Genomic DNA, 24,774 nt, shown 5'->3' on the forward strand with positions numbered 1-24,774 from the left:
GGAAGGTAGGAAGGCTTCCAAAGGAAATAGCATTTGAGCTGAGCTTATCAACATGAAAACTTTGCTTTCTTACTCAGGGAGGAGAAACAAACACTAGTAGATTAGCTAATAGGAATAGGTACTCTCTCTGGGGTTTCCCAGAATGAAGAGGGGAAGAATATTCCAAGCAAAGAGAACAGTATAGGTAAAGACATAATGTTTTGAGACTATGTATGGTGCATTTGGGGAATGGCATATCCTTCCAGGTGGGGTAGGGTGAGGTAAACCAGTGAACCCGTGGTGGGAGATGGGGCTAGAGAGGGAGACCTGGGCCAGACTGAATACCGTTTGCAAAGTTCTTTTCCTTCTGATATCTATTGTTTAGAGTTTAAACTTCCAGCTAGCCCTGCAGAACTGCAGACACACTGTCTTTAGACAGAAAAAAGTTCTCACAGGTTCACAGGGTTCCAACCCTTAAGTGGAAGCATATCAATTACAAAGATCTCACCTCCTATCTAATTCCCAAGACTACATAGTGATTTCCAAAACATGGGTCTTGATGCATAATTTTTGCATTCACTCCGTAGCTTTGTAATTAAATCTGCAGAGGATTTGGAGATACACAGCAATACTGGTACAACTCCTTGCACAAACAAGTTAATGGTGCATAAACGCACCATACGGGAGTAGAAAATTAATGATTTTCAACACTCCCCTATCTATATAGCTAATGATAGATTGGGTTATGAATGTAATTAAGTGGACCCAGGGCATGTATGTACTGACAAATAAGATTAAAAAGCATGTGAACTGACAGAGCCACACAATCCTTCCTGACCCAAATTTCTGTTACAGTCAGAGTCTGTACCATAGATTCCAGCTTTCTGGTATTTATTATGTATGCTCTGAACTGTTCTCTAGGACATCTGGCGGGAGAAATCTGATAGTTGTCAAGTGTTCACTGTATTCTGGCACTGTGAGGATAATTTCACATTCATATTACTGAGTGCTTACTCTTTGTCAAGTGCTCTAGGTATACAATGGAGAACAAATCAGACTTGGTTTCTGCCCTCATGTAGCTTCTAAGTATCTCAAGTAAACCTCACAACGACCCTTCAAAATTAGAATTTTAAAGAGAAGGAAATGAGAACTAGGTGAGGTCAGTAATTGGCCCCAGAGCCAACTTATACTTTAGGCAGAGTAGACATAGTATTCAGGGCCCAAGAAAATGTTTTAACATTAATTTCTTTTTAAATCAGGATTTTAAAATGAATATAATAATAATGAATATATAATAATGAATCCAGCCTGAATTATATTTGTCTTTATGCCATGCAGCGATGCACATATATTTAAATACTTTTTTTTCTTAATGGAGGTTGGGGCCCATGAGGACAAAAGTGCCTAGGGCCTACAAAAGTCATAATATGGCCCTGACTGGCCAAAAGTCACACTGCAGGTAATGGACAGAACAAAGTCAGGCAGGCCCTGGTAAGCCTGACATCCCATTTGATTAGATGCATCTAGAGGGTAGAAACTGTGCCTTCATTCCTCTCCTGGTACCTGGTTCCTAGGGGTAGCTCAATAAATGCTGAATTAAATTGTATTAAGTCACCCCAAATAGCTTTATACAGTGAACAATGAACAGTAAATTCTTACAGATTGAAGAAAACTCTGTGAATGCTGCAAAAATCATGTGGGCCTACCCATCTGGAAAATAAACCTGTAAATGAAGCCTATGCATTTTATCAATTTGTAGAATCTTGGAGTCAAAAGATTAAAACACACATTTTTCTTTCCTTGCAAACAAAGATGCTTATCTTATACTATATATTGGACCTCTGACAAATCTCTGATGTCAGCATGATGTCCTAAAGATAAATATAATTATGTATATAATAAAAAAATTTAAATTCGTCCATTCATTTAACATTCAGTCTGTTAGGAACCGAGAATATAACAACAAAGAAGCTACAGTGCCTCTGAGGAACACATGTTTAACTTAATCTACTTGTTTCACAAAAAATGAACAGAGCCTGTGGGAATGTTACCAAAATAGTACGGGTGATTCCAATTTATCAGAATTGAAACATAATACAATTTCTCACATTTTGAGTATAACAAAGGTAGAGGTTATTAGTGTTAAGGGAGCACTCCTAATGCTTATCATCTCACTTTCCTTTCAAAACCCTGAACCCCACCAGTGCCTAGAGCAGCAATTCTCAACTGTAGACCAGTTTTGCACACAGCCCCCAGAGGGACATTTGGCAATGTCTGGAGCTATTTTTAATTCCCACATTTGTGGGGGAGTGGAGAGTGCTAGCGGTATCTAATGAGTAAAAGCCAGGGATGCTGCTAAATATCCTATGATGCAAAGGAGAGATGCCCCACAGCAAAGAATTATCTGGCCCAAAATGTCAGTAGTGTTGAGGTTGGAAAACCCTGGCCAGAAGAACCAAATCCAAGCTCCTGCTGGCATTCAAGGCCTGGACCTTGAATTTGGCCCTTCCCACCTTTTTGTTCTCTGGACCCTCCATCTTCCCAGGAACCTTATGCTCCAGCCCGATCAGACAATTAAAAAAATTTTTAAGAGTGATTAAGCATTGAGCTCTAAAGTGAGGCAGACCTGGCTGTGTATCTAGGCTTTACAACCTGTCAACTGTGTATCCTTGGGCAAGTTGCCCACCATCTTTAAGACTCAGTTCCTTCTTCTGTAAAGTGGAGACAACAGTAGTTATTGTTTTACAAGGACTGCAGGAGATGATGCAAGTAAAGCCATTGGACGCTGTCTGGCACATCTTTACGACTCTGTGCCCCTGTGCTCCTGCTGTTCTTGTCTTTCGTGTGTGTGTGAGTGTGTGTGTGTGTGTGTGTGTGCGTGCGTGTGTGTCTGTGTATGTGTGTGTGTCTGTGTGTCTGTGTGTGTGTGTGCCCACATGACTTGTGGGACCTTAATTTCCTGAGCAGGTATTGAACCCAGGCCCCTGGCAGTGAAAGCACCAAGTCCTAACCACTGGACCACCAGGGAATTCCCATTCTTGTCTTTCTTAGGGCACCATACTCAGGCTTCCACATTCCAAGTGAGTTGCCTAACGGTCTATCTCTCCAGGGAGCTCAAGAATTCCTGGAGGCCAAGGACTGGGTCCTCTCTGCCTTTGTCTCCCCTTTGGTGCAGCATCCTGCCCACAGCAGGTGATCAGGAAATATTCGTTGAATTGCAATTCTGGCACTCCCTTTAAGAGAAGACAGCCCTGCTCTAATTACAATAGCCCGGAGACAGAAACAACCTAAGTGTCCATCATCGGATGAATGGATAAAGAAGATGTGGCACATATATACAATGGAATATTACTCAGCCATAAAAAGAAACGAAATTGAGCTATTTGTAATGAGGTGGATAGACCTAGAGTCTGTCATACAGAGTGAAGTAAGTCAGAAAGAGAAAGACAAATACCGTATGCTAACACATATATATGGAATTTAAGAAAAAAAAAGTCATGAAGAACCTAGGGGTAAGACAGGAATAAAGACACAGACCTACTGGAGAATGGACTTGAGGATATGGGGAGGGGGAAGGGTAAGCCGTGACAAAGCAAGAGAGAGGCATGGACATATATACACTACCAAATGTAAGGTAGATAGCTAGTGGGAAGCAGCCGCACAGCACAGGGAGATCAGCTCTGTGCTTTGTGACCACCTGGAGGGGTGGGATAGGGAGGGTGGGAGGGAGGGAGACACAAGAGGGAAGAGATATGGGAACATGTGTATATGTATAACCGATTCACTTTGTTATAAAGCAGAAAATAACACACCATTGTAAAGCAATTATACTCCAATAAAGATGTAAAATAAATAAATAAATAAAAAGATTCACGCATCCTAAAAAAAAAAAAAAAGAGAAGACTGCCCTGCCAATGGGTAAAAAACCTAGAATTCTGAGGGAAGCTCTTTGAAACCCTTTCTTTAGGAGCCAGTCATTGGTTTCCTTTGCTGCCTCCATTTTCTCTGCCCACCTCTCAGGGTTGGGGTTTTCCCGGGCTGGGGTACTTGCATGATTCTTGGCCAATCTCCCCTCCCTCTTCGAAACCATCTCATCTAGCTATGTGGCCTAAAATACCACTTATATGACCCCAAATTTACACTTATAGCCAGGACCTCTTCTGTGAACTCCAGATTAATATATTTTAACTGTGAACTCAATAACCTTAATTGGTTATATATTGACATCCTCTACTTAGCACACAGCAACCAAAGTGATCTTTTTAAAATATAAAACTAATAATGTCACTCCCTTCAAGGGTTTCCCACTGTACCGGTTATAAATTCTTCCCATGGCCTACAGGCCCATTTAAAACTCTTGATTTCTCACCTCTTGACATTGTCCTCCTTGCTCACTCTGCTCAAGCCACATTGGTTGTCTTTCCAATGTTCAAATAAGACAAACTTATTCCCCTTCTCTGAGCCATTGTCCTTGATGTTGCCTCTGCCTGGAACACTTGTCTCCAGATCAATACATGGCTTCTCATTCAGATCTCAACCAGTACCAGTCCTGAAGAGGACTTCCCTCTCTTCTCCCAGCCTATCAGCCTTCCCCCATCTCTCTCCAACTCTCTAAGTCATAACCTTGTTTTGCTTTTTTGAATGCCTATCATTATGTATTTGTTTGCTTCCTTAATGATTTTGTCTACCCCACTAGGAAGTCAGCCCCACGAGAGCAGGAGACTTGTCAGCCTTATTCTCCACTGTATATCTTCAGTACCTAGCCCAGTGCCTGGCACACAGTAGGACGTCAATACATAGATATTGAACAGATAAATAGTTGAATGAAGGTGCAGTGAAGGCACTGGAATGAGAAGGCTTGAGTTCTAGTCCCTGTTCCATCTCTATGTGACCTTGGCAAGTCATTTTGTCTCTCAGAGTCCGTAAAGTAAGTCTCACAAGATAACACTGACCTTGTAAGGTTAGTGTGAGGATCAAATGCTATAATGCATGGCAAGTTCTTGGTACACTGCTTAGCACACAATATGATGATCAACTAATATTGGTGCTTTTTTCCCTCTTTGAGCTTCACTTGCCTCAAATAAGGGAAATGATACCGATTGCATGGTATTGGGTCGTTGTAGAAGTGATATTAAGTTACAAATCTTTCCCTCCTCTGGGCCTTTGCACACAGTATTCCTTTTGCTCCTCTCTCCCCATTTCTTCCTGCCTGGCTAACCTTTGTTGTCACCCACTTCAGGAGGTCTTCCTTGAGACCTCATGCTGATTTAAGGCCTCTTCTGGGCCCCCTCAGGCCGTGGGTGTTTCTGTTAGACAGACATCACACTGTCATTGTCCTGCATAGGCCCTGTGGGTGGATGGGTAGACGGAAGGAAGGATACAGGGATAGAAGGAAAGAGGGATGGAAGGATGGAGGGACAGAGGGATGATGGAAGGAAGCATGTGACAGCAATTCAAAACAGGTTGCACCACCAATGAGCAGGCTCGCGGGACCCCAGAGGCCAGCCTGAGCTGGCCCTGCCATGCCCCCACTCCCTAGGGACCCTGCCCTGTAGCTCCCTCAACACTTGGTCGCCTTCCCCCCACCTCCATCCTCCAGCACTCTCAGCGCGTGGTCCCCAGTCATTGGCTGCGGTCATTATTACCCCCAAGGCCGCAAATGAGAGACAGTCAGGTGCGGGGTGTAGGTGAACTCAGCCATCGCCCTGGGGCCCGGGCAGAGGCAGCAGCAGAGCGGAGCACCTGGCTAGGCTAGCGGCTCTCCGAGGCTGGGCATGGAGACCCCGAGCTCCGCGAGATGAAGGGGCTGGCGCTGCGGCCACTGCTGCTGGCCACCTGCGTGCTGGGGGCACGAGCGCAGCGCCGGGTCTACCTGCGCGAGGAGTTCCAAGATGGGGGTGAGACGCTCGGCGGAGCGGGAGGGGATGGGGGGCGAAGGTAGACGGGACCCTACCTGCTCCTCCTCAATCACCTGCCCCAGCCGTCTACAGTTCAAATCTCTGCTCCTTCCTTTCTGGCTGTGTGACCCTGGGCTAGTAGTTTACCCTGTCTACATTTTAATTTCCTTGCCTATGAAACGAGGACAGCAAAAGGCATCTTGCAAAAATTGTTATGAGAATTCAATGAGATAAGATATGTAAAGCATCTCCCCTGGTATGTAGTAGGTATGCAATAAATGCTTGTTCCCTTCCCTTCATCCAAAAAACAGAAGTGAACTCTGGAGGGAAAATATGAGTGCTAATTGTGATAGTAAAATTTTGTGTTTCATAAAATATCAGAGCTCAGAGGATGTAGGAGATCTCATTGCCCAGCCTCCTCCCTGGAATGACTCAGGAATATTAGAGAATTAGGGCTTATTTACCTAAGGACAGATGTTCAATGGTACTGTTTCAGCCCACAAAATACTCTTCGTGTGTGTGTGTGTGTGTGCGTGTGTGTGTGTGTGTGTGTAAAATGTGATTAGTTGTTTGAGAGTGCAGTGGATAGGGCACTTGCCTAGGAATCAGGATTGTTTGGATTTGAGTCTATATTCTACCGTGAAAGTGTGCATAAGCCCTTTCCCCTTTCTGAGATTCAATTCCCTAATATGCAATACAAGTAACATTGTGTTGAGAACAAGCTGCAGAGGTGGTGCCGAGGAAGGAACGAATAAGCCCAGGCAAGGGGACCGGACAGGAAAGTGTCAGGGAGAAGGTGAAACCCAAGCAGGGTTTTGAAGGATGAGTAAGAATTTATCTGGGAGGCAGGGATGGAGAGAAGTGTGTTCCAGGCAAGAAGAACAGCATGTACAAAGGTTCCCAGTTATGACACAGTCAGCAGTGACATCTTCAGGAAACTGGAAATTGTGAAAGGGAGGGTGGTTGAGGGGAGGCTGGAGAACAGGCAGGGGCTGGATCAAGGGGACTAAGGAGCCTGGCCTTTCGCTGAAAGCAGTGGAAGCTAGTGAAGATGGCAAGCTGGGGAGAACAAGATCTGACCTGGGTATTAGAAAGAACATATCAACAAAAATGTGGAGAGTGTACTGTGAAACTGACCAAAGTTGAGACTGGAGACAAAAACACCCCAAAAACAAGCAAATAAAAAAACTATCTGGGAGGCTATGGTAATCTTCTTGGTGAAAAGTGGAGAGGCTTTGGGGAGGGGGTTGGTAGGGGGTATGTGGGGAGATAGGGGAAGGGGCGGACAGGAGAGATGCTTAGGATTTGGCTGAAGGGTGGGATGCAGGAAGCCCTCAGCTTCACTGACTGGCTGTGGCGGAACCTTTTGACAAGGCACAAGCCTCTTCCAAGTGTAGGTTGCTGGTCCCCCATTTCCTGACTGACCTCAGCTATCCTATGCAGTGAACCCTGTGAGGCTAAGCTTCTGACTGTTAGCTCCTGCCCCACCTGCCCACCCCCACCTGCCTGGGGTGGCTTTACCCACAACACAACTCTTCCTGTCAGAAGGCAGAGAACATGCACAGATCTGCAGTCACTTCCCCAAGGACCGAACCCTCCTTGCCCAGTGTGGCAAGAGTGAAATTCCCAAGGGTGTTATTGACAAATATTTCTGAAATACTCCTTGGAGTCAAAAAAAAGGGGCTCTAAGTCCCAAACCCCAAGACAGTTGATCATGAACAAAATCCAGCACCTTATGTGCAGAAAAGGCTGCTCTGCCTGATATCACCTCCTCCAGGAAGCCTTGCCTAGGCCTCCGCTAAGTCCCTCAACTTCTATGCTTCCTTTGTGTCAGCCCTACTCACACTATGGTTGTCATTTACCCGATTCTCCTCTGTTTCCAGTGTCAAAGTCAGTGCCTGGCTTAGACAGGTGCCCGGTAAAGGATTATTGAATGGTTGGGGCTTCCCTGATGGCACAGTGGTTAAGAATCCGCCTGCCAATGCAGGGGACACGGGTTCGATCCCTGGGCCGGGAAGATCCCACATGCCGCGGAGCAACTAAGCCTTGCGCCACAACTACTGAGCCTGCGCTCTAGACCCCGCGAGCCACAACTACTGAAGCCCACGTGCCACAACTACTGAAGCCCAAGCACCTAGAGCCTGTGCTCCACAGCTAGAGAAGCCACTGCAATGAGAAGCCCGCGCACCACAACGAAGAGTAGCCCCTGCTCACCGCAACTAGAGAAAGCCCGCACACAGCAACAAAGACCCAACACAGCCAAAAATAAATAAATTTATTTTTAAAAAAAGGATTAATTGAATGGTTGAATTGAACTTTCACACACACACACACACACACACACACACGCATCCAAAAATCACATCCCATGAAGAAAAATCATGTTCCAAGCAATCTTCCTACAGTAGGACTTAGAGATGTTAATTTTTGATATTCAGTGCCTACTTTAAAGGAATCAACCCAAAATGTAATTATAATGCTGAAAGGAGAGAGATCAGAGAGATGTGCTGAGGGGCTAATGCTACTCATGACTGCGGAGGGTTGGATAGTGGGGTCACCAGGGTTCTGAGGCTTATCCTCAGAGTAGAAGACCCAGAAACCAAATACTGTTAGGGTACTCAGACCTGGGAAGGTTTAGATGCTGGCTTGTTCTTCCAAACTCATATGAGGCTGGTATACAAACCAGATGTTCATAAATTCATGAGCATCTCAGACTTAACATGTCTAAAGCAAACTCTTGTGTCCTCCTCCAGACTTGCTCTTCCCCTGGTTTCCTCCATCTTAGTAAGTGCCCCAACCATTCACCTGGTCGTTTAGGTCAAAAGCCTTAAGAGTCATCTTTGATTCCTTTTTTATTTATTTTCCCCTCATCGAATCTAGCAACAAGTCCAATTGACTCTACCCTCAAATTATATTCGGAATATGGTATTTTTTTTTTTTACCTCTCGTATTGCTGCCCATGCTAGTCCAAGCTATTATCACCACTCATCTGGACTATCGCAGGAATTCGAGTGTCTTCTCTGCTTCTGTTCCGGCTACTCCATAGTCTCTTCTCATCTAAATTTCAGACTGCTCCTTTTGAAATATAAATCAGAGTGTAGCATTCTGGAACTTAAAAACCACCACTGTCTTTCCTGCTTTTTTTTTTTTTTTTGCGGTACGTGGGCCTCTCACTGTTGTGGCCTCTCCCGTTGCGGAGCACAGGCTCCGGACGCACAGGCTCAGCGGCCATGGCTCACGGGCCTAGCCGCTCTGCGGCATGTGGGATCTTCCCGGACCGGGGCACGAACCCGTGTCCCCTGCATCGGCAGGTGGACTCTCAACCACTGCGCCACCAGGGAAGCCCCCACCACTGCCTTTCTATTAGATTTAAAATAACATCCAGGCTTCTCACCATGACCTACAAGAACCTCCGTGATCTGATCCCTGCCTGTCTCTCCAATCTTATCTCCTGCTTCTTCATTACATTCTAGCCACAGTGGCTGTTTTTTCTTGCTGTCTCTCAGACACTCCAGGCTCAGTCCCATCTCAAGGCCTTTGAACTTGCTGTGATTTCTGCCTGGAATATTCTCTCAGATCTTCATGTGGTTTACTCCTTCTCATCATTCAGGTTTCTGCTTAAATGTCTCCTTAAATGTCAGAGGGGCTTTTCTTGTTCACTCTATCAAAAATTATCCCCCCATATACATATCTATCCCTTTGTATGATTTAATTTTTTTAAATCAACCTTTTTGAGATATAATTTATATACATAAAATGCACCCATTTGAAGTGTATCATTCACTGAATTTTGAAAAATATAAACACCTGTGTGACCACCACCACAAGTAATATATAGAACATTTCCATCACCCCTGAAAGTTCCCTCATGAACCTTTGCGTGCTTAATTTTTCAGAATACTTTTCACTGTTCGATGCATTTCTTGTTTACATGTTTATTCATTGTCTTTCTTTTTCTCCTCGCTATTAGATTCACTTCCTGAGAACACAGTGCTTCTCTGTTGTGTTCATTGCTGTATCTGTAGCCCGCAGAACAAGCGCATAGCAGATACTCAATTATTTTTGAATGAATGAATGAATTGCACTGGGAAATGACTCTTTCAAGAGATCAGAATGCTCATACTAGCCAAGGCAAACACTTCCTCGTTGTCAGGGACCCAGGAAACCAAATGCAGTGAGTCAGAACTTAATCTTTGATGAATGCTTATTGTGTACCAGTGGATTTTTTTCTTTATACCTTATTTTATTGAATCTCTCAACAGTTCTGTCAGAAAGATGATATCTCTCTTTCACTGTTGAGGAAACTGAGGTTCAAAGAGGTTGAGTGACCCTCCCAAGTTTACACAGCTAGTGTCAAAAGTGGTTTGGAGGCCAAATAGGCAAACTGGAAAGCATTCATTGCATTTTGCAGTTAAGAGACCATTTCACGACCCAGAGGAGTGGTGGGGGTGGAAGGCTGCCTGGGAAATGAACTGGACAGCCGTGGCCTGTGTTTTGGAGGATCCCGGCTGAGAGAGGAAGTCATGTAGGGCTCAAGTAGGTAATTTGGGATGCAAAGGGAAAGTGAAGGTGGAAGGTTTGGATGACACAGTGGGGCTTTTGCAGAAAGGCAAATGGGCAGGGGAGGAGTGAGCAGAAAGGCAAATGGTCGAGAGGAGTGAGCAAGGTGATGGATCCACATCTCTATCAACTTTACAACCCCTGCACTTGGTACAGTGCCCGGCTCATAGAAAATGCTCGTAAAATTCTGTGGAAAGAAGGATGGAGGGAGGGAGGGAAGAAGGAAGGACTGTGAGAATTAGATAGGAAGGAGACAGTTGACTGGAGAAAAATGGAGGGCATCAAAGAACAGGTGTACTTTGAGTAACAGAGCATGAGAGTTGGAGGATAGAAAGCCACAGTCATGGAGGGGAGAGTTTGGGTTTGAGATTTCAGAGGTGGAGCAGTTTCTGGTCACGATAAGGTCCAAGGTGTGAATGTAGGGGCAGATGGCTAAACTGGAATGGATGGAAGGTCACTGGAGATGGGGTGTGTTATTAATAATTGGAAACATTCAGAGACAAACCTAAATATCCATCAGCAGGGGCCCAATGAAGTGAAGTATGATACAGCCATATAATGTTTGGCAAGTTCTTAATGTCATGGGGAAGTGTTTATGATCTAAGCTTAGTTGTAAGAGGTACAAAACTACATATAAGGCATATATTGTCACTATGTAAAATATATTTGTGCATAGATGAAAGGAATAGATGAAGATACACCAAAATGTAAATGGTAAATAATGGAATTTCAGATAACTTTTTTTTTTACTTTATTTTCTACAATGAACCTGTGTTACTCTTTTAATTAAAAACTATTAAAAATGAAGAGAACTGTTCTGTCTTTCCATTTCTTTCTGGAACTGAATTTCCTCCTTTTGAACTCTAGCTTTTACAGCTAAACTGTACTTGATGCCTTAGGTAACCTTTATTAAGCATAGTTTTACTCACTAGGCATGATGCTTTACACACTCCAGTTCTCACCTCCACTCTGTAAAGTAATTATTTTTCCAGTCTACAAACAGTATAACTGAAGCTCAGAAACACTGCGTAATTTGTCTGAGGTCACACAGCTCTTAAATGGCAAAGTCAGGATTTGAACCCAGGACTGCGTGATATCAAAGCTGATTTTTCTCACATTACTCCTTCTCCCCACCCCACTGCCTCCCATGAATCTGGTACTTGAAGGTCTTCTAGCTCACATCTTTTTTTTTTTTTCGGTACGTGGGCCCCTCACTACTGCGGCCTCTCCTGTTGTGGAGCACAGGCTCCGGACGCGCAGGCTCAGCAGCCATGGCTCATGGGCCCAGCCGCTCCATGGCATGTGGGATCTTCCTGGACCAGGGCACGAACCTGTGTCCCCTGCATCGGCAGGCGGACTCTCAACCACTGTGCCACCAGGGAAGCTCTCTAGCTCACATTTTAAGTAGTGCCTAGCAACCCCAAGAAAGGTAAAGCTTAGATTCTTTGAATGTCAGAACTGAAAGGGCTCTGAATGCTCATCTAGCCCCAAATGGCCTCCTTCTCCCCATTTACAGATGGGAAAACTGAGGTCCAGAGAGAGGATATGACATAGCAGGACCATTTATGGGTTTGTGGCAGAGCTTGAGTCAGGCTCCTTTCTTTCTGCTGTTTTCTCAGACTATTCCAGGCCACATTGCAACTTGGCAACTAGAGGGTTTTTAGAATTTAACCCTCTCATTGTACAGATGGGAAAACTGAGACCTAGAGAGGAGAGGTGGTTTTCCCAAAGTCACGCAGTGAGTCAGCGGCAGAGATGTTTGTTGAACCCAGGTCTCTTACCTCCATAAAGGATGCACTGGCCACTTATGCAAGCTGCCAAGTGTCAGGTGGCCAGCAGGTAATCATACCAGTGGCCTCAGGGACGACATGAGCTTTTGGAATCTCAGACTTCGCATTAAAAAAAGGGCACATTAAAATATGCAGGAATTGTGGTTGATTAAATTGGAGAATCATTGAATTAGTGACATAAACAGGTGTGAGGGGGAGAGCTAATGGTGACAGCAAAGGCCATTGTCAAAGTACAAAATCAGACAGAAAGAAACCGGAATTCAGATGAGGGACTGAATGATGCAGAAGTCACAAGGGGTGTGTGTGTGTGTGTGTGTGTGTGTGTGTGCGCACGCGTGTGTGTGAATGTTAATTCTGTCAGTTCTCAGACTTGACCATGAAAACTTGGCCGAAGAGACATTCTGAGACAAAGGACCTCTGTGCCCAGCTGGCTCAGACTTGCTGAGGACAGCCCAGCAGGGCTGGGGAACAGCCTGCTGCTCAGGCTTATGACTGATAAGCTATTGGGACCATCTGTGGATTGTGGATACTTGGACATGCTGGGCCTGAGGAAGAATCACCCTGGACAGATGCCCAAACCCAAGAGGCCTGATCCAGCTGGCCTTTCCAGGTCTCAAGTACAAACTGATGGCAAGGATCTCTCCAGAGGCTGCAGGGCTGTGGAGGTGAGAGCAGGAGCCGTTGTTAACATACAGAAAAGAAAAAAAAAAAGGCTGGAGGGAAATATAGCAAAATGTTGACAATGGTCATCTTGGGAGGTAGATGATGGATATTTTTACTGCATACTTGCTTCCTCTGGGCTTTCTACATCTTCTCCAATAAATTATTTACTTTGAAAATCCAAGAAAAATAAAATAAGAAAAGCAGATGATTTATTTGTCTCTCTGTTTAGACCCTGAGCTCTTTGAGGGATTATGTCTTGTTTGTACCCTGGCGTCTAGCACTCACACTGGCACAGTATAGGTTCTCTGCAAAAATGTAAGTGAAGGACTTTAATTCTATCATAGTTCAAACATATGGCCTCTTGTTTAATGTTCACTTTCTTAGCAAACTTGGCTATCTGCTTCTTAAGGTATAGTTGATTAGAAATGACAGCTTACAAAATGAACGGAGGACCCACTACAGTGTCCATTCAATGACAGCAAAAAAAATAATTTTAATAGTTATTATTAATCATCATCCTGATATTAATTAATAATAATTATTACTATTATCTTAATTAATTTGGTCCTCATGCCAATCTATCATTCAACAAATTTTTATTGAGTACCTACTATGTGCACAGTGTTCCTTTCCTTAAAGAGTTTAAATATAATCCTTATTTACAGATGAGAACACAGATTCAGAAAAGTGATTGACCCAAGATTCTTATCCAGTGCTATTCACCACCCCATAAGGCTTTTTACTAGTTGATAAATATCTGAGTGACTATGGTCTATGTGGCAGACATGCAGTTAGACTGGTAGACAGAAAGAAAGGAAAGGAAGTGAACAGGTAAGTTGGCAGGCAGGTAAGCGGGACGTAGGTCCACCGGTTTCACAAGAGCTGGGTAGATTGCTAGAGGCAAACACACTGACCTCAGGGAGAAGTGAGTGCTCACAGCTGAACGGGAACAGCGGAGACAGAAAAATTTCAAAACAAACTCACACTTCTGCTGTACATTACAGCCTAGTACAGAGCTTGAGTCTTCAAGAAACTTAAAATTTTGTTTAGGATTCTCTACATAATGGGTCAGGGTCTTCTATAATGTCTACAAAACTTTTCCATTGAAAATGGTAGACAAAATGTTGGTACCTGAAGAGGTAAGCTTTAGTTTATCTAGAAAATTCTCCTTTGCAAAATATAATCTGATGATGTTGAATAAATGCGGCAAATATGTATTTTTATCTGATTATGCAAGCATTTTCTAAAGGACCTATTCCGTTCCGGGCTCAGGACTAGGTGCTGGGGAAGGCACAACTTTTACCTTCAAGGCTACAAATATTTCTCCCTTTACCTTTGATATTATGTATCTTTGTATACATATACACATATACAGATTCGGCTTCAAGTATACTTATTGAGCACTTACGATGTGCCTGACACTGTGTTGCATGCTGTTTCATTTAATTCTCCCAGAAACGATGAGGTAGGTAAAACCTTTCTATAGATGAATAAACTGAGTCTCAGAGAGGCTAAAGATCCTGCTGAAGCTAGTGGAAGAGATGAGGCCTTAGCCCAGTCTTCTGATTTGAACTACACCACAAGCCAGGCATCCTGGGAGGTGCATTTTGGAAATGAATTCATTTGACAGAAGAATCATTGTTAGTTGGCCTCCTTGGTTCTGCATCTTTACAGATGTGGCTGTGATTATGTGTATTTATCGGCTAGATGTGGGAGCACCCAAACACCTGTTATTTTTTGTTGGATGGATCTCTGGGGACATACAGATATTTGAACAGTTTGAAGGAAAGATTTAACAAGGAAAAAAAGGTGGTAGCATCCAATCTTGGTAAATACACTGCTCTCTTGCTCTCAATTAATAAGAGCTCTCCTTGATCTGGCCCCTCTGCCCTGCAAAACCATACAGTACTGCTTGCATTTCCCTTGAAACACCATGCTGTTTCATGCCTCAGGGCCTTTCCACATGCAAGGCATTCTGTTTGGAACACCCACTCCTACCTTTTCTTCTTTTTCAGTTCTTCTTCAGGCATGCCTTCTCTGAAATCTACCCTGACTCTGGAGGGCAGTCAGTGCTTTTCTGAATTTCACTGTCCTGTGTGTCCCTCTATCACTCCCCTTACCACACTGTATTGTAATTGTTTACTTGTCTGTCTTTTCAGACTCTGAGCTCCCTGAAGCTCGTAGGTCCCTGGAGGGACATGGTCAGATTCAAGTCTGTGCCCCTGGTGCCCGGCATAAAATGAATACTCAAGAAATATTTGTGAATGAAGGAGTAATGAGCCCAGGACCAGAGTACAGTAGAACTGAGCTCTAGTCTCAGCTCTGTAACTGTGTCCATGAGCAAGTTGCTTCCTTCTCTTGGCTTCATTTTCTCTATACACAATACAAGGAGGTCAGGTTAGTGACCACGAAGGGTCGTTCTGGCTTGAGCCTTTTATGATGTTAAGATGTTATGATGTTAAGAGGAAAAGTATAAAACATCAAAATGGAACTTTATTAACCAGGTGACATTATTCTCCTAACAAGAAAGGCTCCTTATTTGATGACATCTTAAACTGTGGCAAGTTAGATTAGCATCAGTACTGTTCACCCAGAAAAAATGATTAGTGATAAGAAGTTCTGAGTTCTGTTCTAACCTCTCCTACCATAAAGTTCAAGGTGAAAGCTGTAAACTGTTTCAACATGCACGCCAGGCTCAATTAACATTTGTCAAGTGGATTAATAAATGAGTCAATCCATTTGTAAGGCTGAGAATCTATGGCATAGGCAAAAGGCATGACCATGCATCCATTCAGTCATTCAGCAAATGTTTTGGTGATTTACTCTGTGCTAGAAACTGGGACACAAGGGTTAGTAAAATAGTTATGAAACTTCTCAGTCTGGTGGGGAAGACAGACATTACTCAAACTATATACAAATAACTTTATTAATTACAAACTGTAAAGTACTATGGTTGATTCTTACACTTGCTGTACACTCTTTAGGTTATAAAGGACTTTTCACACACATGACTTCATGGGAAGCCGTATAGTATAGGGATCAAGAGCACAGATTTTGATGTTGCAGAGCCCTGGGTCCAAGCCTGCTTTACTCATCTAACTTACAAACTTTCTTCTTGGACAAGTTTCAGAGTTCCACTCTCCTCATCTTTTGAATGCGGGAAAAAATAGGACATTTGTCGCAGAGCTATTATTGGACTACAATGAGATAATGCATGTAAGGTCCTCTGCACAATGCCTGACATGTAGCTGCTAAGCAGTAGCTATTATTATGATTACACAAGCTTTTTCTCTTCATAACACTTTTCCCTGCATCCCCCTCTCCTTCCAGAGAAGAGGCAGTATTTGAAATCAAACATATTTGGGTTCAAATCTCAGGTGAACCACTTACTAGATGCAAAATGGAACTAATAATATCTATCTTAAAGCATTATCCATGGGAGTAAATGAGGGGAAATTTTCAGGGAGCCACACAAGGGTCTAACACATAATAACAAATCTTTTGACTTTGACATCAATTCTTACCCTTCATTGTGTCAACTATGGTCAGGGAAGCAGGATCCATTTCATTCAAACTTGAGGCAGGAAGAATCTCCTGGGGCCCCTCCCTCAGGAGTGATGGGTGAGGTCATCACTGAGACGTTCTGGCCTGTGTAACACCAAGATCTTGGGAGTGACAGGGGAAGACAAGAGAAAGCAAGCCCCTGGGCCTCAGGAAGGGAGGTCGTTGGTTGTTAGACTTGAGTAATAGGAGTCAACAGAGCCAACTCAGGGTGGCGTTATTAGAGGTATGTTGATATGGGGTTTTCATGGGCAGAGCTAAGGCAATAACCCTTGATATTGGGTAGTCGGATTTGAGAAAGAGAAATTCAGCTGCAGGGAGGAGACAAAATAAAGGCTACCCTCAAGGCCTCTTCCATCTCAAGCTGCCAAATTGCCCCATGACTCTGGGACTGTGGTGGGTCCAGGAAGTGGGAGTCAGCAACTCTGAGGCATAAAATCAGAGAGGCACTGAATGTTTGGATGGAGTGCCAGGTCCCAAAAAGAATGCCTCTTTGTCTATATGCCATCTATGCCAAAGCAAAACAAATTTATCACCCTCTCCTTGAAACTGCAGAGGAGAGTCTAAAAAGTTTAAGCAATAAAAAAGGGTAAATGGAAATTGATTGTTCAATATCATCATTACTAATTCAAGAAGTATAAAATGATATTGCTAATCTCTTTACCTGGTAAGCTAATTTTATTATTTTATTTTACTAAACATAAATATGTATAAGGGCTCAGGCCTCCAACCGTATTTTCCATCAACTTTTATGAGAGTGTCTCATGCCTTTCGAACAAACATTCCTGTAGTGGTTTTCAGGATTTCACTTTCATAGCGGAGGGTGGGTTAGAGCATTAATGGAACACTGATCATATGGTAGTGCATAAATGGTGGGGTTCAGGCATCAGATAGTGCGGGGGATTTCAGGAATACTGGAGTAATATATTTTATTTTACTTTTAATTTTATTTTATTGAAGTATAGTTGATTTACAATGTCGTGTTAGTCTCGGGCGTACAGCACAATGATTCAGTTGTACCTACATATATATTTTTTCAAATCCTTTTCCTTTATAGGTTATTGGAAAATATTGAGTATAGTTCCCTGTGCTATATAGTAGTTCGGAGTTACCTTTTGATATTCTGTTACTGTTCCCATAAGACTTGATCAGCCTTGGCTGTATTTCGTTGTCTTTAAAAAAACACAAACCGTTTTTATATGTTGCTTTTTTTCTTCTTTAACTCCATAGATGGATGGAAAAAAGATGGGTTGAATCTAAACATAGGCTGGATTATGGTAAATTTCAGCTCACTGCAGGAAAATTTTACAGAGACAAAGCATAGGGTAAAGGTAATTACTACAATTTAAGAACATACTTGCAAGAGGGAGGAGATATGGGAACATATGTATATGTATAACTGATTCACTTTGTTATAAAGCAGAAACTAACACACCATTGTAAAGCAATTATACTCCAATAAAGATGTCAAAAAAAAAAAAGAACATACTAATTTACTGGGAAAGTTCTGACTTTTATACAACTGTTTTTATTTGTGATTACCAGTTCACTTCTCTTTCTTAGAATAAAAAGAAGTAGTAGAATGTGAAGAATGAAGTCTCCACAAAAATAATAATGTATTTGTTGAGTAACAGGTGTTTAAAAGTTCTTAAAAGTTCTCACATTATCCCCATTAATCTTCCTAATAACTTCATGAGATGGTTACTATTATGTTCCCAATTTTTCAGGGGGCCTCAGAGAAGTTGAATAATTTGCCCAAGGCTATATTCACAGCTGGCAAGAGGTGGGGCTGAGACCTGATTCTAGGTCTGACTCCAGGACTGTGTTCATTACCCCGGACCATACTGCTTTCCCCAACCCTAGGATTTTTTGAATTTAACACTCTGCACTCGAAACAGGGGAAAGCACTATGTAACCCCCAAATACTGCTCTCCCCTGGAGCTGCTTGCTACAATAGAGAACTGAGCAGACAGACCTAGAACTATGACTTGCTGGCTGCATAATTTAGGCAAGACTTTTCATTTCTCTTAGCCTTGATATTAGATGGAGATAATAGTCATCATTTGCCATGTTCATTAGACAGGGCTGCTGTAAGAGCCAAATAATTATTAGGAGGGAAGGAGGAGCTCTAGGCAATGGTTTTTTGTCTGAGAAAGCTTCTGTCCTATAAATAGAATCCATTGAGTGTCCTCTGGAGTGATTTTCCATCTTCTTTCTCCTGGCTACTGTTATAAATCTCATTTTCATGTTTAGTAAAGAGGAGAATTACGAATTGGCTTGAACATTTAAAGTCTCATTTAAATCCACTCTGGAAAATTGTTTCCCGAGGAGAAGAGAACTGGAGGCTGTCTGAGTGACTCTTCTGAGGGCTCAGTCTGCACAGCGGCCCACCTACTCTCAGTTTGTTTGTTTTTAAAATTAATTAATTAATTATTGGCTGCACTGGGTCTTCGTTGCTGCCCACGGGCTTTCTCTAGTTGCGGTGAGCGGGGGCTACTCTTCCTTGCGGTGCTCGGGCTTCTCGTTGTGGTGGCTTCTTTTGTTGCCGACAGCTGGTCCTAGGCGCACGGGCTTCACTAGTTGTGGCACATGGGCTCAGTAGTTGTGGCTCGCAGGCTCTAGAGCACAGGCTCAGTAGTTGTGGCACATGGGCTTAGTTGCTTCGCGGCATGTGGGATCTTCCCAGACCAGGGCTTGAACCCGTGTCCCCTGCATTGGCAGGCGGATTCTTAACCACTGCACCACCAGGGAAGTCCTCTACTCTCAGTTTGATTTCTTGGTTGTTGCTCCCCACACCTCATCCTACTGAGGTTCATTAGGTACCTCCTGGTTTTCTAAAAGGGTTCTGGGTACAAACGAGGCTCCGGGGCATCCGTGTGTGTGGGGGGAAATCACATGGTTACACAGCTAAGTTTGGTAGAGTGGAAATTCAAGACTTGGTTTTCTACCTGTGGGTTCAGTGCTCTTTCCTTTGTGCCCACTCCTCCCTCCATGAAGTCTTCTCTGGCTATTCTAGCCTCCCTTGAGGTCTTTGGGGAAATAAGCATGCTCTTTAAAATATAGACAGCTCCTAATGTAATATTAGACATGAAAGTGCTTAAAGCACAGAGCCTGGTGTGCAATAAATGCTCAAGAGACATCTGAATCAGCACCTGTGATCCTTCTGAGCAACTTAACGCATATTTATTGAGCATTTCCTCTATGCCAGATCTTTTTTTTTTTTTTCGCCATGCCACGTGGCTTGTGGGATCTTAGTTCCCCGACCAGGGATCGAACCCAAGCCCTTGGCAGTAAATGCACAGAGTCCTAACCACTGGACTGCCAGGGAATTCCCCTTAGATCTTTATATTAAAGATGCCCCTGCTCTTCAGGAGCTTAAAAATTATTCAAAGAGACTGAAATAAACTTAATTGCAACATAATGTGACCCAACGAAGTACAAAGAGCTGTGGGATCATGAAGGAAGGACCCTCACCAAGCATGAATAATGATAGTCCCTTGCATTTTATATTGACAGTTTACAAAGTGCTGCTCACATCTCTTACCCATTTAACTTTCACGGGAACCCTCTGGGGTATGATTAATTATCCACATTTTGCTGATGAGGAAGCTAAGACTCAGAGAATTAAAGTGACAGAGTCATAACCAGAAAGCTGGGCAGCAGCTTAAAATAATGAAAAGACCACTAGCCTGGAAGTCTGGACATTTGGCTTGTGTGTCTGTCACTTGTGACTATATGATCTTAGATAAGTAACTTTCCCTCTCTGGGTCTTGGTTTTGTCACCTGTAAAGTAATGTAGTTAGACTAGAAAGGCTCTAAGACCCCTTACAGCTCTGATATTCTCTGGACGAGGAGATAAAGTCTTGGGTTGGGGGCTCTGGAATTAGATAGATGGGTTGTGTGATTCTGGACAAGTGAAATAGCCTCAATGATTTCATGATAAAGTGGAGATATTAGTAGGGTCCACCTCATAGGGTTTTTATGAGGATTAAGAGTAGTAATACACATGAATGAAACATATTGCCTGGTAAAGAGGAAGTGTTCAACAAATGTTAGCAACAATTATTACTTATTCTAAGAGTCTGTGCTGGGCCTCTTCCTACCACAGCAGTTGTGCACGACAGAGCCTGATTCTGGCCACCCATGGGGTCTTAATAGAAATAGAGCTTGTTTTGTAAAGCTTCAGAATAGTATTTAAGTATCTCTTGAAATTCAGAGACAGTATGGTATAAGGGAAAGAAAGAATCAGTCAAACATGTCATAAAAATCCCAGTTTAGGGGACTTCCCTGGTGGTCCAGTGGCTAAGATTCTGCGGTCCCAATGCAGGGGCCCTGGTTCGATACCTAGTCAGCGAACTAGATCCCACATGCTGCAACTAAGAGTTCGCCTGCCGCAACTAAAAGATCACACATGCCACAACTTAAGATCCCTTGTGCTGCAACGAAGATCTCACATGAGGAAATGAAGATCCCCTGTGCCATGACAAAGACCCAGTACAGCCAAATATATAAATAAATATTAAAAAAAATAAAGTGGGTGCATTTTAAAAAAATATCCCAGTTTAGTTCCTTACCAGCATTGTGGCCCTAGGCAGGTCACTTCATCTCCCTGTGACTCAGACTGCTAATTTGTAAAAGTGAAGATAGTACCAATTTTGCAGGGTTGCTCTGAGGCTTGAATAAGATTATGTGTGTAAAGCATCCAGGACGTCACCTGGCACGCAGTAGGTAAGAATGTAGCAGAGATTGGTGAGACCAAGTGCTAGGTTTCTCTGACTGCTCTTAGGGTATTTAAATCTAGAGATTCTGTGCTCTCTGCTCTCAGGTCTCCAGACCAGTAAAGATGCCAAGTTTTATGCCCCTCTCCACCAGGTTCAAGAAGCCATTCAGCAATGAGAATGAGACCTTGGTGGTTCAGTTTTCAGTAAAACACAAGCAAGGCATCCATTGCGGTGGTGGGTTCGTGAAACTCTTTCCTGACACCCTGAACCAGGAGGATATGCATTCAGAATCTGAGTATTACATCATGTTTGGTAAGCTCTCTGATAGCAGTCGCTGTCAGCCCTGTGAGGTCTTAATGAGAGCCACTGTAGTTGTAGAAAAGGCTCAGATGGAAATTTATTTTTTAAAAAATTTATTGTATTGAAGTATAGTTGATTTACCATGTTTTAATTTCTGTTGTACAGCAAAATGATTCAGTTATATATATACAGTTTTTATACACACATACACATACTAACATACACATTCTTTTTCATATTCTTTGGAACAGGAAATTTCTAATGTGATAGCTCCACCTCCCTCTGTGGTAAGACTCTTAGAAGACCTGAGAAAAGCAACTCTAAATCTAAATGTTAATATAGAGGTGAAGAGTCACATGGTATTAACAAGGCTACAGTACAGAGAGACACTTTCCATTTCTAAGAGAAAGAGAAAGGGATCAGAAACTGTGTAGATACCCTCAAATGTGCCTATTACAATAAGGCTTTGTGCTCTGAAGGAGGTTCCTGCCCTCTGGGAGAGAAAGGCACAGAAGGTTAGGGAAATCACCTTTATCCAACATCTGTAGTGCATCCAGTGTTGCATCTGTAACCTCAGTATACTGGCCCTCCTTGGGGCAGTCCAGCTCTTACTTAGCTCAGTTTCAACGTGGTTGATATTTAAAAAAACAAGAAACAACGGCAACTAATCCAACTCCCAAATCATTGGTGAAGAATGTGGATTTTACTGAAGGTTTTTGCAAATTCAGAGGAAAGGGTTAAACTACACATCATAAACCAACATTTCCTTAAAATTCTCTCTAATTTTTCTTTTCCCAGGGAGCTCCAGATCTCTCTCTTGCCCTCGCCAAAATCCTCCTCTTCATCCTTTTTCTGTCTGAATCCCTTCTCCCTCAACTCTTTTTCTTATCTTTCAATTTCTTTCTTATTTTTCTTTTTTTTTGCGATACGCGGGCCTCTCACTGTTGTGGCCTCTCCCGCTGCAGAGCACAGGCTCCAGACGTGCAGGCTCAGCGGCCATGGCCCACGGGCCCAGCCGCTCCACGGCATGTGGGATCCTCCCGGACCAGGGCACAAACTCGTGTCCCCTGCATTGGCAGGCGGACCCTCAACCACTGCGCCACCAGGGAAGCCCTCTTTCTTATTTTTCAATCCCTTTCTTAGGTAGACCAATAAAGCACTATGGGTGTCTAAAACATGAGTCTGCCCATCTCTATTTTTTTCAGAATCTACCCTTCTCACAAGGCACTTATATCTGTAATGTACATGGTAGTTGTCGTAGGGAAATTGGAAATAGGTTTTTTTAATGTGATTTTTTTCCCTTTCAAATTATTTACTTGATGCTCAAACAACCCAACAAGTTTGGGCTATTATCATCTCCATTTTACAGATGAGAAAACAAAGGCAAGAAATTTGCCCAAGATGAGTAAGTCGGAAGTCAGATTTTGAACCCAGTCTGTCTAGTTGTAAAGCCTGGGCTTTTTCTACTCTACCCTCTTGCCTTCTGCTTGGTGTGGACACAGGCATATGAATCATTTTTTAAAAGGCAGAATGAAGACATATTTTTAAAAAGGTATATATGAGGAGTTATGAGATCACAAAAGATGACATGTCCACCTGGGGGCTTTTTGGAGAAGGTATTAATTATTCTTTGAAGAATGAGTTAGATTTTAATAAGCAGAAAAGGAGAGAGAGGAAATGTAATTTGGGCATAGGAAACTGTGTGTACAAAAGCTCAGAGACATGAAATTCAAATGCAAGTAGGAAAACGATGAGACCAGTGTAGCTAGAGCACACTGAGTGTGTGTGTGTGCGTGTGTGTGTGTGTGTGTGTGGTGCACGCAGGCACATATTTAGGATAGTCAGAGAGCAATAGCATGGGAAATTAGGTAGAAAAACTAGGTTAAAACCTATTCTTGGTGGGACCTTCCTGGTGGCACGGTGGTTAAGAATCCACCGGCCAATGCAGGGGACACAGGTTTGAGCCCCTGTCTGAGAAGATCCCACATGCCTCAGAGCAACTAAGCCCATGTGCCACAACTACTGAGCCTGCGCTCTAGAGCCAGCGAGCCACACTACTGAGCCCATGTGCCACAACTACTGAAGCCCATGTGCCTTGAACCCACGGTCTGCAACAAGAGAAGCCACCACAGTGAGAAGCCCGCGCACTGCAACGAAGAGTAGCCCCCCGTCGCTGCAACTAGAGAAAGCCCGCGTGCAGCAACGAAGACCCAATGCAGCCAAAAATAAATAAAAATAAATAAATAACTAAATTTATATTTTAAAAAAACCCCTATTCTTGGGCCTTTTCCAGGTTAAGCTCTCTGGACTCACAAATCAAGTTTCCTCTAAAGCTTTCACAAAGCAGGAAGAGCCCCAGGCTCTGTTTCTAGTTAGGCTTGGGCTTAAAGCTCAGCAATGTTACTTATTAGCTGTTTGAACTTCTGCAAGTTGCTTAACTTTTCTGGGCCACAATTTTCCCAACTAAAAGTGGAGATAGTAATACCTCCTTGTGAGAATTAAATGACGTGGTATTAAGTGCCTGGCACAGGAGGGGCTTCCAGTTGGGTTTGGTCAATGGAATCCTGGCAGAAGATCACAGGGAGGGAGGAGAGTTGTGTCCCTTGACTGAAGGTCACAGCTTATCTCCTGGCTGCCCTCTCTACTGAACTCCTTTTTTTTCTGGGCTTTGGTAACTGCCCCTTCTCCTAGCCCCTTCAAGCTTAGGGTTGGGAATAGCCTGGATCATAGCATTATTCCTTATATTTTCTCAATGTCCTGCCCCCACAATTTACAATAGTCCCTTTACGCAGGTTCGATCCCTCATTGGGGAACTAAGATCTCAAATGCCTCATGGTGTGGCCAAAAACAAAAACAAAAACAAACAAACAAAGAACAAAAACAGAAAAAACCTGAAACAAAACAAAGAATTAAAATAGTCCCTTTATTAAATTCTCCTCAAATAATCCTAAATTTGTGTGTGCTATCTCTTTCCTGCTATGTCTGTCTTAGCCACAAAACAGGCAAACTGCCTAAAAGTGATGTAAATTCATGTATTGGGATTTAATTTCCAGGCCCTGACATCTGTGGCTTTGGCAACAACAAAGTACAAGTCATCCCTCATTATCAAGGGAGATACCATGAGAACAACAAGACCATCAAGCGCAGGGTGAGTGTGAGGGCTGGTCTTCAGCCTAGGGGGAAGGATAACCATTTTGCATTTGTTATCTCATTTAATCCTTACAACACCCCTGTAAATTAAGTACTATCATCTCCATTTTGCAGATTAGAAAATAGACCCAGAGAAGTGCTGTAAATTACAGG

Source organism: Delphinapterus leucas, chromosome 1, assembly GCF_059928025.1.
Source record: "Delphinapterus leucas isolate spDelLeu-1000000601 "Yukka" chromosome 1, BTC_Dleu_Yukka2, whole genome shotgun sequence".
NCBI lineage: Eukaryota > Metazoa > Chordata > Mammalia > Artiodactyla > Monodontidae > Delphinapterus > Delphinapterus leucas.